This window comes from Gopherus flavomarginatus, chromosome 2 (assembly GCF_025201925.1).
Source record: "Gopherus flavomarginatus isolate rGopFla2 chromosome 2, rGopFla2.mat.asm, whole genome shotgun sequence".
Classification (NCBI taxonomy): Eukaryota; Metazoa; Chordata; order Testudines; family Testudinidae; genus Gopherus; species Gopherus flavomarginatus.
This window is the reverse complement of record NC_066618.1, coordinates 138,840,139-138,852,719: the sequence shown is the minus strand read 5'-3', so window position 1 is coordinate 138,852,719 and position 12,581 is coordinate 138,840,139.

Below are 12,581 nucleotides of genomic sequence, written 5' to 3'. Positions count from 1 at the left end.
TGTTAACTTGCTCCAGTTAAAATAGCCTGAAACGATTACATAAAACAAGGTATATTTGTAATTAATATAATCAAATTATATTTGGATTGCTTTCTAAATTAAAATTGTGCAAAAGTACACCTGTTCATGTGAAAAAGGCAACATATCTATTTACAGGATTTGCTTTTGTTAAACCTCGAACGGTGTGCATGTCACAGATGACAATGGGTGCATGCACATCATTTAGAGTTAAAAATGGGGAGGAGAAGACTTTTAATTTCAAAGCACGAAAAACAGGTTCATTAGATATCATAAGAGTCTTGCACCTCAGGAGAGACCTATGAGAATGAGTGCCCTAGGTCCCATGCTCTGAAGGGAAACACATTCTGAATCAATCAAATCTTTGTGGAACGTGAACTCCAAAACTGAGGATTTTTAGTTGAGAACGCCTTGCCAACAATCCTAGATGTGCAAATCCAGGGACAGCTCAGTCTGAACAACTGTCACACCAGCATGAGGGAAGCAGCAGCCTACTAGCCAAGATCCAAATCAAGTGGGACTTCAGGATTGATTGTCAGTAGTTTGATTGCACCCAGGATCCTTAAATGAAAATTCCCCAAAGGGTGTTAGAAATCCATATGGTGGAGTTTTGGATTTTGTAATAGATTTGATTAGACTGATAGAGATTTACAATCCACATTGATTTATAGATCTCTGCTGATCAGACATCGGGGGAGACTTGCCAGTATTATATTGTAGAATATAGTCTACTCATGAAATCTAGCTTTTATAAGCTAGATTCAGATAGGAATATGTTAATAACTTGTGGTTATGGCTAAAACCTCCCACTTTTGGTAACATGATTACATGTTATCATACTTATAGAGAAGGGTATTAACTGTGCATAGATTTTTAAGCCCAGAAGGAACTATTGTGATAGTTGGTCCTCCTGTGTAAGGCTGTAGACTTTACTTGGTGATTTGTGAATCTGATCCCACAACCTATAGTGGAGCTAGAGCATTTCTCTTAGAATGATGCCCACTCTTGATTTAAGGACACCAAAGGACGTAGAATTAAACATTGGGACAATTTACTAAAGGATGTGATAAATTGAGCTCACTGTTAAAAAATTGCATTTTATTTCCAATTTGAACTTAGCTGCTTTCAACTTCCAACCACTGGATATTGTTATGCCTTTGCTAGCTTAAAAATCCCTCTAATATTAAATGACTTCTCCCTGTATAGCTAACTGTAGACCATGATCGGATCAAATTTAGCAATTGGCCGAAGAACTGGCACTAGACTTCAGTTCCCTGGCTTGCTTCTCAGTGCACGTTCTCCTAGACTACAATGTGCTCTGTGTACATTTGAGCTAACATGCTTTAGAACGGTGCAGTTACAGTGGAATAGCAGTTTTTTGTGGAGGCTGCTAGCCCTTCAAATACACTGGTGCCATTGTAAGTTTTATGCATGAATAGATAGGACCTGAGACTTAGAATTGTCATAATATCGTCATTTTCTGGTGTAACAATATAACATATATAATTACAGCTCATGATCTCATTCAATTTGCCTTTGTTTATGATAATACAACAATATACATAGTTGTAAGAGCTTATTTATTAGGCTTCTATTAAATAGTAGATCAACTCTATTTGTGTGATATATGCAAGTACAAAAACATTCATTCCAAAGGGCCTAATTCTCTACTACCTTAAGAGGTCATTTACACCTGTAAAGTCAGTGGAATTTGGATGTCAAATGGTACCTTTCAGATTTACTAGTGTTTTAAATGCATTCTGTATGTGTTTTCATAACTACACTTGGAGCAAAGCAGTGAAGAAGCAGGCCCATTGTCTTTTAACTCAAATTCCAACTGGATCAAACCCTTCTAGTTATATTTCTGTGTGCTTAAGATGTGTTTTCACAGATCATTCCTAAAAACAGTCATTGTCTTAATGTCCAGCAAAATGGAAAACTCTCGTATCAGATCTAGACCATTTGAAACACCTTGTAATAAAATGTTTTACATTTATTTCTTCCAGGTTCAAATTAGTATCACGTAGTGAGTTCAAGAATGCAACTAGTAAGGATTGCCCTTCTTGACCCCTCCTAATGAAGGGGCAAAGAGCACCAGGGTAAACAATTAATGATTGTAATCAAAAGCTGAGACAAAACTGTCTGATCACAGATTACACATAGCAAAAACAGTTTCACAAACTAATACAGGAATAAATTAATGAATTTGATCCTGTCTGCATTTTGAATGAAAGCATTTTAGTTTAGGGATTTTATCATTAAGGATGTTGATTCCCATATGTACTACAGATTCGATATTTCCTGTCACTACCTAGATTTGGTTCTAAAGGTTGGTGACATTAGGCCAATCTAGTTCAGTCATGCTGGTAGTTTTACATATAAATTAATGCATGTACTCAAACAGAATTACAGCATTAGAGAGTCATTAACAAAACCAATTATGGGTATTCCCTTCAGAATATGGGATCCCTAATGAGCTACAACTTAAATTTTAAATGAGAATAAATTACCATACCAATAGTTCTTTGAACATCAGTTGTTTTTACATACACTTTCACAGAACAGAGTATAAGTAGATATGATGTAAACCTTAAATGTAAAGCATTTTTTGCACTTACAGCTCAAGAAAAAATGCATGCTATACTGGTTTTTGCTTGGTTACTGGGGAATTTGCATTTATCAAATACAGAAAACATTAGACAACAATCCTAGTAGGAGCAGAGTTACATTGCTTTATGGCCAATTGTGTGTTATTTATACAATTTAATTCTCTAGCCAACAAGAAAGCTATTTGCTATACATTACTCTGTGAAGGTGGTCCCCCAACCTTATCCCCCATTGAAACCAACGGGATAGCTTGCAGGATTGGTGCCTTATGTTTTATTGCACTAAGACATGAAATAGTGAGGATAGAGATCTGTTTTAAATAACTCTTCTTACATTAAGTAAGAGAAATAGGCAAATTTTGTCTACGTGCAAAAAAAATGTATGGAATAGCTCAGTCAACGTAAGCCCAACTTTTTTATAAATAGTTCCACTTAAGAAATATTTTATCATGGGCACAGAAAAATAGCTTGAAGCCGCCAAATGAACTAAAACGCACCATACTGATCCCTTGAGAAATAAAATCTACAGAAGAAGATAAAGTGAAATTTTGGGGACAGTTTTTCAAGATTAAAAATTATTTAAAAAGAGATCCAAGTAACATTAATATTTTCCTGAGGACTCACTGCTGATGTTGTAGTCAGTCCTCTTCTGTCACCACTCTACAGGTTATTAGACAGACAATGGTTTAGTTCTGGGAGTTTGCAGAGCATACATAGGGAAAATAACTGAAGTACCTGGAAAAGCAAAACAACAACTTACGGACTAGCCCACAGTACTCAGAGGGGAGGCCAGACTCTGATTAAGATCAGGAAGGGGACATTCACCTAAAAGTGCTAAAAATACAAACACAAAAAGACCTTCCATGGTGCAAATATTGATGAAAACACAGTATTCAGTGAGCTGCAACAATCATTTTTAGGACAAACCATTATGACTCATATGTTTTGGGGTCTAATTGACTGGCTTAATGATTTGATGACATTATTTTAACCAACATTTAAAAATAAATGTAATGTGTTTTGTAAAGGAACTGTTCTGTTTACAAGCAACACTCTCTACTTGCAGAACTGCAGGCTGGGAATGTATGCTTTATTCAGCTACATAGCAAATGGAAAGAAAACACACACTAATGAAAAAGGAAGAAAGAGAGGGGTGGAGCATGGCTCCAGTTCATAATACTCTGAATAACCCAGATACCTCTTGATGATCTCTTTACTAATCCCTCTTTTCTTAATTTACAGCCCTGATGTCATCTTTTAAATAACCAGGGGCTCGTCTCTCTGTCGTGGAGTACTGTCTCTCCTCAGCAGCTGGGGTTGTCTTCAGGGGCAGAGAAAGACTTCCCCCAGTGTCCTGATCCAGCAATTCTGTAGATACCACCATTTCAGGCATTCCCAGCAAAACTAAGTGCTGTCCTGGCATTGGCTCCACCTGGTGTCTCAAGGGGAAAGGCTCTGGTGATTGCGTATCACTCCACAAGAGGACCTGACCTGAGAGCCAACCCTCCAGCATTGTTCTGGAATCTCCAGGAATTAAAGAATGTCATGTGATGAAACCTAAAGGAATATGTCCAACTAAAGTTGAAAATCCAATGTCATCTTATGACTTGATCATCTCTTAAACCAGTGCTTCCCAAATTATGAGCCTTGGCTCCCTGGGAGAGCCAAGAAGGCTTTATTGAAGAGCCATGCGTGTACAGGACACTTTTAAAATTGATATCTCTGTTTTATTTTCTTTCCAATGGAGACTATTAAGGTAGGCTTAAAAATCATCTGATTCTTATCTTCGGGTCTGCGTCTTATGCTGTTGTTGCTGCTGGGGCCGGGAGCATCTCAGTGCTCTCTACTCCTGCAGGGGTCCTTCATCCCAGACACTCCCTGCTGGGGGCAGCACTCAGCAGATGAAAGCCCCGTGCAGGAGCCAGGACCAGCTCCAGCTTTTTTACTGCCCCGAGTGGCAAAGCCAAAAAAAAAGAATTGCCGCAATCGGCGGCACTTCGGTGGCATCTCTATCACGCCACTTCAGTCTTCGGCAGCAATTCAGCGGCAGGTCCTTCCCTCCAAGAGGGACGGAGGGACCCACCACTGAATTGCCACTGAAGACCCAGATTTGCCCCCCTTTTCCCTTGGCTGCCCCAAGCACCTGCTTCCTGCTCTGGTGCCTGGCACCAGCCCTGCAGGCTGGAACAAAGGGCACTGAGAGATTCCCAAAGCTAGCAGCTCAGTATCACTAGCAGATAGGGGAAGAGGGCTAAACGAGAGACAGGCACATCTTATCTTTATAATGGAATGATTTTTATCATGTGCTAAGCCTACATGTAGTAAATCTTCATGTGAGGAAGGTGATACTGATTAGATTATGAAACCCACTCTCAGTAACAGTTGACTTCATTCACACCTCTAGTATCTTATCAGAAGAAAATCTTAGGCTACATCTTCACTACCCGCTGTATCGGCGGGTAGCAATTGATTTCTCTGGGATCGATATATCGCGTCTCATCTAGACGTGATATATCGATCCCCAAACAAGCTCCTGTTGACTCCGGAACTCCACCAACGTGAACGGTGGTAGCGGAGTAGACAGTGGGAGATGCGGACGTCGATACCGCGCTGTGAGGATGGTAGGTAACTCGATCTAAGATACTTCGACTTCATCTACACTATTCACGTAGCTGAAGTTGCGTATCTTAGATCGATTTCCCCCCCTAGTGTAGACCAGCCCTCAGACTTCTCAAGTGATCACAGGCTGAAGACCAAGCTTTCAAATCTATCAAATGAGGAATTCTGGATTGCTGTTAAATCAGAGTACAAAAAACTCAGTGGTAAAGCTATGAAAGTACTGCTTCCATTCACTTCCAGTTATCTCTGCAAGTCTGCATTTTCAGCACTCAGGTCTGTGAAAAATAAATGTATAAATCATTTAAACTTACAAAATGACTAATGTTGGTTGCTATCAGAGATTTAACAAACATTGCACAACCCTGCAGTTCAAAACCAAACTTTCACTAAAATATTAGGTTATCTGAACACACCAAAAAGTCTATATGATCAAATGATAATTTCAAAAAGACTGATTAAATTGGATTACATAACTATACAAATTGTTTGTGGTTGGATTAAGTCACAAAACCATCAACTCTAGTGTCTGTCTTGAATCAGTAAGAAAAAAAATGGTAAAGTAATTGTGTGGAGCACCAAGTTTTAAAATATCTATAAAGAGAGCTGTAGTTTTAAAAACTTTAGGAAACACAGAATTTAAAATACAAGAGTCCAGTTTGTTCTAGGGTAGAACCCAGAATCCACATTCGCTGGTGAGTTTTGAAACTTTTGGTACCCTTTGGGTCCAATGCTCTGTTTTTAGGATGATAGTCATGGCTTTGGTTTTGGAAATCTTGCTTTCTTAACCTCTAGTTTTCCGGATTACACCCTTCTGGACTTCAAATGCTATTGGATGGTCACCCTTGCTTTATCTGGTTAAATGACCAATCTTAAGGCATTTACGACACTGGGCCATTTTAAATTTTCAAACGGATGTAAAATGATCACCACATAGCAGAAACACCTCTCGGGATCTTGAGTCCCTTCAGATTGCTTTGCATGTTGATTGTTACTATGTTCTAAGCACAAATCTTGAAAGTTTTCCACAGCTGCTTCCATTGCTGCTGATAAATCTACTGCTTTGGGCCAGGTTACAGTCCTATCTGCCAGCAATTTTCTTTGACTGGTCTTATTATTAATGCCACAGATATGCAGCATGTCCTCTATCTCATTCCCAATGATCAATATTCTGTTAATTTTTGTTATTCCACCACACACATAGCTACAGTTTCACCTGGTCTCCTCATCCTATTATGAAACTTAGAATGTTCTAGATTAGTGCTTGGCTTTGGATTGTAGTGGTCTATTTAAATCTTTTGTATATCTTCTAATCTTTTATCTTCTGGTTTCTGAGGTTACAACAAACTCTTTAAGAATAGGTTTAACTGCCACAAACACTGAGGAACATTACTTTCTGACTATCCTTAGCTAGAACAAAAAATAGTGGCCCAATCTTTCAATATATTGCTGCCAGTCCTCTTTTTCTGCTATAAAAAGCTCAGTTTCCCCATAAGTTGCCATTCTTTTGTCTTTCCTCATTTCCAGTCAATGCACAAGAAGATCTCTCTGCTTACAATACTGAAGGTTGGGAACATGCTGCTTTTTTTTCAACTACATAACAACAAAGAGAGTGAAAACACCCACTAATTAAACAGGAAGTGAAGGAGGTATGCAAGATGGCTCAACCCATAATATTCTAAATAATCCAGTTAACCCCTGGATGACTACTTTCCTACAAAATATCTCTTAATGTCCCATCCAGGGTCAAAGAAGAAGCTGACCACTAATATTGGTTTGGGAAAGTGAAGGGGATCTGATAATATTGATCCTACAGTGCACATCTAACCATTATAGTAAATAAAAAAATTTAAAATAAAAACAAACAGTATATTAGGATTCTTCCACCCACTATCCCCTGGAGAGGAGCCCCTAATCTTTATTTTTTCTCTACCTTCTCTCCTTCTGTATGCATCAGCATTGAAAAATATCCCTGTACAGCCCATCCTGCATTCCTCTTCTGTGACTGTTAAACAGCTAATTTTCTGTATTACAGCAGACATAAGATAAATCGGATAGGACAAAGACAACTTGATTTGAACTAATTTGTAATCTATTTTTCTTCCTAATACGTGTCTTGTTTCCATTCCTTGCCACAGTCTCTCTCTTCATTTCATGAGGAATGAAATTAATTGATTTTGAACTCACTCAGTCCTCCACCAGTCTGTATGCAGTAATCATGGTGTCCAAAGTATTTGATTGAAAAAAAGGTCTTTTCATGGAGTGGATAAGTGGTAAGACCTCTATAGTCTTTAAACGACTTAGTTGCTATAAATGGCTTGATTTCTATGTGTCGCTGTCTGGGTGAATGTACTAGAGAGGTGCAGAATATCATTAATATTTGTTAAACATTTAGCTCTACCATCAGAGGATCTAATCCTTGAAAAAGGTATAACTATTCACGAAAATTTTGTACTATAATCTTGTAGTCCTTACACTGGCAAAACTCCCATTAATGGCAATCGGAATCTTGTTTGGAGGATCCAGCCTTTAAATCCAAGTGAAAATGTCCTGGGATTCTTTAGTTAGTGCACTGTTTTCATTTTCTTTGTCTTTTTTACCATTATCTCTTTTTTGCTTTGCAATAATTCAAGTCTCCAGAATCTGCAAATCATTTAGCACATTAAACGGAGAGCTTTTAAACATATCATCAAATACAGATGTCCTGTATCATTTGCAGAGAAAACAATTTAATCTACTTACATGTTAGGTAAAGTGGATACTCAACATTTTGCTTTATTTTCAAAAGAATTATACTCAAGCAAAAAAGTGTATGCCACGAGACTCCAGTGGCTTCTGATAGGTACCATAGCAAGAATGCTGCTCTCCAAAAAAGTGTCCTTTAGAATACCTTAAGGAACAAATATATTTCACAAATATTAATAATATGACTATATTATCTTTGAGTCTTTAAGCAGAGATTGTTTGTTTGCCTTTCTCTTAACTCTCCAATTCCAACAACTTCTCCCTTTACTACAACATACTATATCTTTGCACACATTGTATGTGACGGGTTGGACCCCCCCCTTCTGGGGTGCCACCTGATGTGCTGGGTTCCCACTGAACCTGCCCGTTCCACCAACATGGGCTCCCTCACCCTGTTCTGCTGTGCCAGGCTCTCAAGCCTTCTCCAGCACACACACACAGGTAGGGACACACCCAGCTGCAGATGGACACAGAGACTCTGAGATCAGCTCGGTGTGAGAAGAATCAGCTCAGGGATTGCCCAGCACTCAAGTGCACACTTCCTTTGTGATGCAAACCCAAAATTATATTGTCTTGCACTGTACAGAGATCTATGTAGTGTAAATTCATAAATTCACCCCTTCTCCCCAAAGTGGAGGAAGATATGCACTTTGCGTCCCCAAGTTGTGAATTGCACAAATTGGGTTTTAGAAAACAAATCAGGGTTATTAAATACAAAAGGTAAATTTTAAGTGATTATACGGGATAGCAAACAGAACAAATCTGATTACTAAGCAAATAAAAGAAAACATGCAAACTAAGCTTAATACACTAAAGAATACTGGCTACAAATAATAATTTCTCACCCTAAACATTGTATCAAGCAGGTTGCAGAGTTTCTTGAAGGTAAACTGCACTGATGCAGCTTATATTTCCAGGGATTCCTTTTACAAGCTGTTTTGTCTCACCTGGACTCAGTCTCCTACCCTCCCCCCAGCTTAGTTCCTTTTTTTCTTCAGATGTTTTCAGCAGTCTTCCTTCTTGGCTGGGGAGGCAGTGGAGAAGAGCCACAATTAATTCACTCCCCATCCTTATATAGGATTTACATATGGCGGGAATCTTTTCTTTCCCAGTCTGACCCACCACCCCCTCTTTTAATGGAAAAACACTGGAAGCCCAAGACGGGGGTCTAGTATAGGTGACATGATTATATGATCCTGGACTGTCGAAGCAGGAACCCAAGAAGCTTCTCAGGAAGGAGGGAGATTAGTATCTTCAAAGGCTTATTCTTCTTCCTGATATATGTTAAAAATAGATGTATGCTATATTTGGACATATGTATATATAGAGAGAGACCAAGTAATATAGTCTCAAGAAAATATAAATATAAAAACCAGGAGAGAATAAGTTATGATGCCAAATGCTAGACTCACTAGTTCAAGAATTTCACAATAATAAATGACATTTGGGGCTTTATGTAAGTAACTTCACTGAAGTAAATTGTATTATTCGCCTGAGTAAGGAAAACAGGATTTGGCCCTTTTATGTGTAAAATGCTTTGGTCTGAAAGCATTTCATTTGGAATGACTGATAAAGGTAAAATGGAAGGAGATGACCAATGCTGACTTCTTTTCAGACATTTCACTTACGGTATGAAAGGATTGTAATGTAGACCTTTGGGTTGTGTCTGCAGTAAAATGTGATTATCTGTAAAAGAAGCACTTCTGAAACTACCACAGTATTCAACATTGTAATAAAACTGTCATTTGAAAAACTTATTTAAACCCACTTTTTCTAAATATTGCTGATAGAACAATCATATACTTGATCATTTATCATAACTGAGATATTTCATTTTATTTTTTTATTTTTTGTACCCTCTACTCCAATATGGTTAGGGTTTGATTCAACAAGGCACTTAAGTCTGTGTTTAATAGCTTTGCTGAATCTGGACTTGGTCACGAATCTGATTACTTGAGGAAAATGAGTCAGAACGGATGAAGGGCCTGCTGCTCCCATTGATATTATGGCAACATTGATTGCAATGGAATCAAGGTTGGCTCTCAAACCTAACATTCTGAAATATAGTGCCCATTCTACAACCTTATACTTAAAATGGGTAATAGATTATTGAGCTTTTTAAATCATTCTTAAACTTTTATAGCAACCATTATGTCTTTTCTGAAACTACTATAAGTGAAAAATGCCCTTGTTCTCAAATCTCTTTAGAGACCCAATCTGCATCTCACTGAAGTGTGTGGGATTTTAACCATTGATTGCAACAGGAAGAGGAACAGTTATGAGAGCAGTAGATGGCTCTAGGTTTGCTAATACCAGTGGTATTTAATGACATGCTTTACTGTGCTAACTGCCTAACAGGGAATCCTTGTGCTGCACATCTTTCTCCACCTTTGCTGATTTGTTAGAGACTGCCTGGGGGCCAAAACTACTCATGCCATGAATTTTCTTATTTAATCATTTATATTTGGTAAATGAGATCTGACAAACTGCAATATTTATTAGTGCTCTTCCAAAATCTGAGTTCATTATAGGAATGGCAGGGAATCAAAGCAATATGTACTGCAAATGCCTTGTGAAGTGTAATGCCTCTTAGAGCCAAACAATACAATTAGTTCCTGCATTGCTATTATTTTTTAAATCTAAAAAAAATGTATAACTAAAGATTACAGATTTTGGTCAGAAAAAAGTATTGTGGGCCAAATTCATCTCTGTCACTTCTCCACTGAAGCCAACAAATTTGAGTCAGGAATAAATTTACTCCTGTACTCTTGTTTCCTACGTTAATTACTTCTCATTTAGGACCCAATGTTTCTCCCATTGAACTCAATAGGAGCTTTGCTATATCTTCTTCAGTGGCAGAATAGTGTCCCTAAACTTCACATTTATAAAGGTAAATGGCTTTGTCGTGAAGTCCTGAAAGCCCTGTGGTTCCACTGAGACACTTTTTATCCATTGGAGGCTTTTTGTTAAGCTGAGACAAAGTATGACAGAAAAATAAAAGTTGATCAAATAATTATTTCTTCTCAAAGTAAGTGGTGTTATATGCATGGATATTGATATTGCATGGAGTGATATGGTCTAAACTGGTGAGTGATGCTGGAAGAAGCAAATGAGAAAGAAAATGTGGAAATGAATGGAAAAAGAAAGAAGGAAAAAAATGATGAGACTGTGGAATGATCTTCCTCTCTGGGAACCCATGAAATCCCATCTGTATGACTACCTTACCATTGAAACGCCATGGATTTTTGGAATGGGAGAGCTACCCACTGGGGGCAATCTGCATGGTATGCTGTCTGTGTAAAATGGTGTGAGTGCCAATAGGAAATGGTGGAAGATAATGCTCTTGAAAAGTATAATAGTCTATAAATCAATAGCACAAGGGTGTGGCTTAAACAGTTCTGTTAGAGGTGTGGGGAGAACAAGGATCTGTGAAAAAGGTACAGCTTCAAGTACTGATGCCCCAAGGATCATCTGCAGATTTAAACAATAGTTCTCTATGAATTCTCAACCTCCGCACAAATGAAGATCTATGCATCTTCTATAGATTTGCAAAATCCTCCATTTCCAAGATCAAATCTTTCAAATCATTCCCTCCTCTGCTCGCTCTTCCATCTTGACTGAAAGGGGAGAAAATGGGCCACAGTTTTGAGTTACTAACAGGCCTCATATACTAAAATCCTTATTACTCAGGCAAAACTACTGAAGCCTTATACCTTGCTACTGGGGTTCATACCTTTGTAACTGTGACCGTGGTTGCTGACCTACATTAACTCCTTCAGCGAGAATGTGAGGTGAACACCCTGTCACTGTGCTTCTGTGGGTCACAACTGAGAATACCAAATTCAGGACAAGCTGCTGGGAAAAAGGGCAGACACACTCCAAAGCTCTTATAAACTGCTAACTTGTTAAGTCTCTGTTTGCTTCAAATCAATGGAAGGTCCTCAGTCCCTTGGTTAGAATGCTCCCATTAGTGTAAGTTCGTAGTCCAGTGGTCTGAACAGGAAAGAGGCAAAATGGAGATGTTTCCAGGGCCTTCTATAGCTTCTGATGTGTGGAGGGAAACCCACTGTTCTCACTGTGGAAAATTGCAGGCAACAAGTATTTGGAGTCACATGGGCAAATCACATGTCTATGCATGCTTTGCTTAGTAATAGTGGAGGTCATTACTCATACTCTATATAGAACATTCACAGGAGAGTCCATTATGTGTACATAGGCATCTCCCAATGGCCATTGTGAGTTAAGTGTTCCTTGAAGGGCCATTTAACACTAATAGTCCCTTCACTATGTGCAGGCTAACTACCTTGTGGGTGTTACCACATAAGCAAATGGTTGAAATACAGGTACATAGTTAATACTCATAACTTCAGATACAAAAATAAGACATGTATACAAATAGCGTAATCATATTCAGGAAATCGTAACTCTTCCACAGATGTCTTACATGCCATAATCTGTGCAAGTTTTGTTGCAATTATATGATGGTAGTAGCAACAATGTTCTATATGGGTGGAGGGATAGCTCAGTGTTTTTAGCATAAGCCTGCTAAACCCAGAACTGTGAGTTCAGTCCTTGAGGGGGCCGCTTAGGGATCTG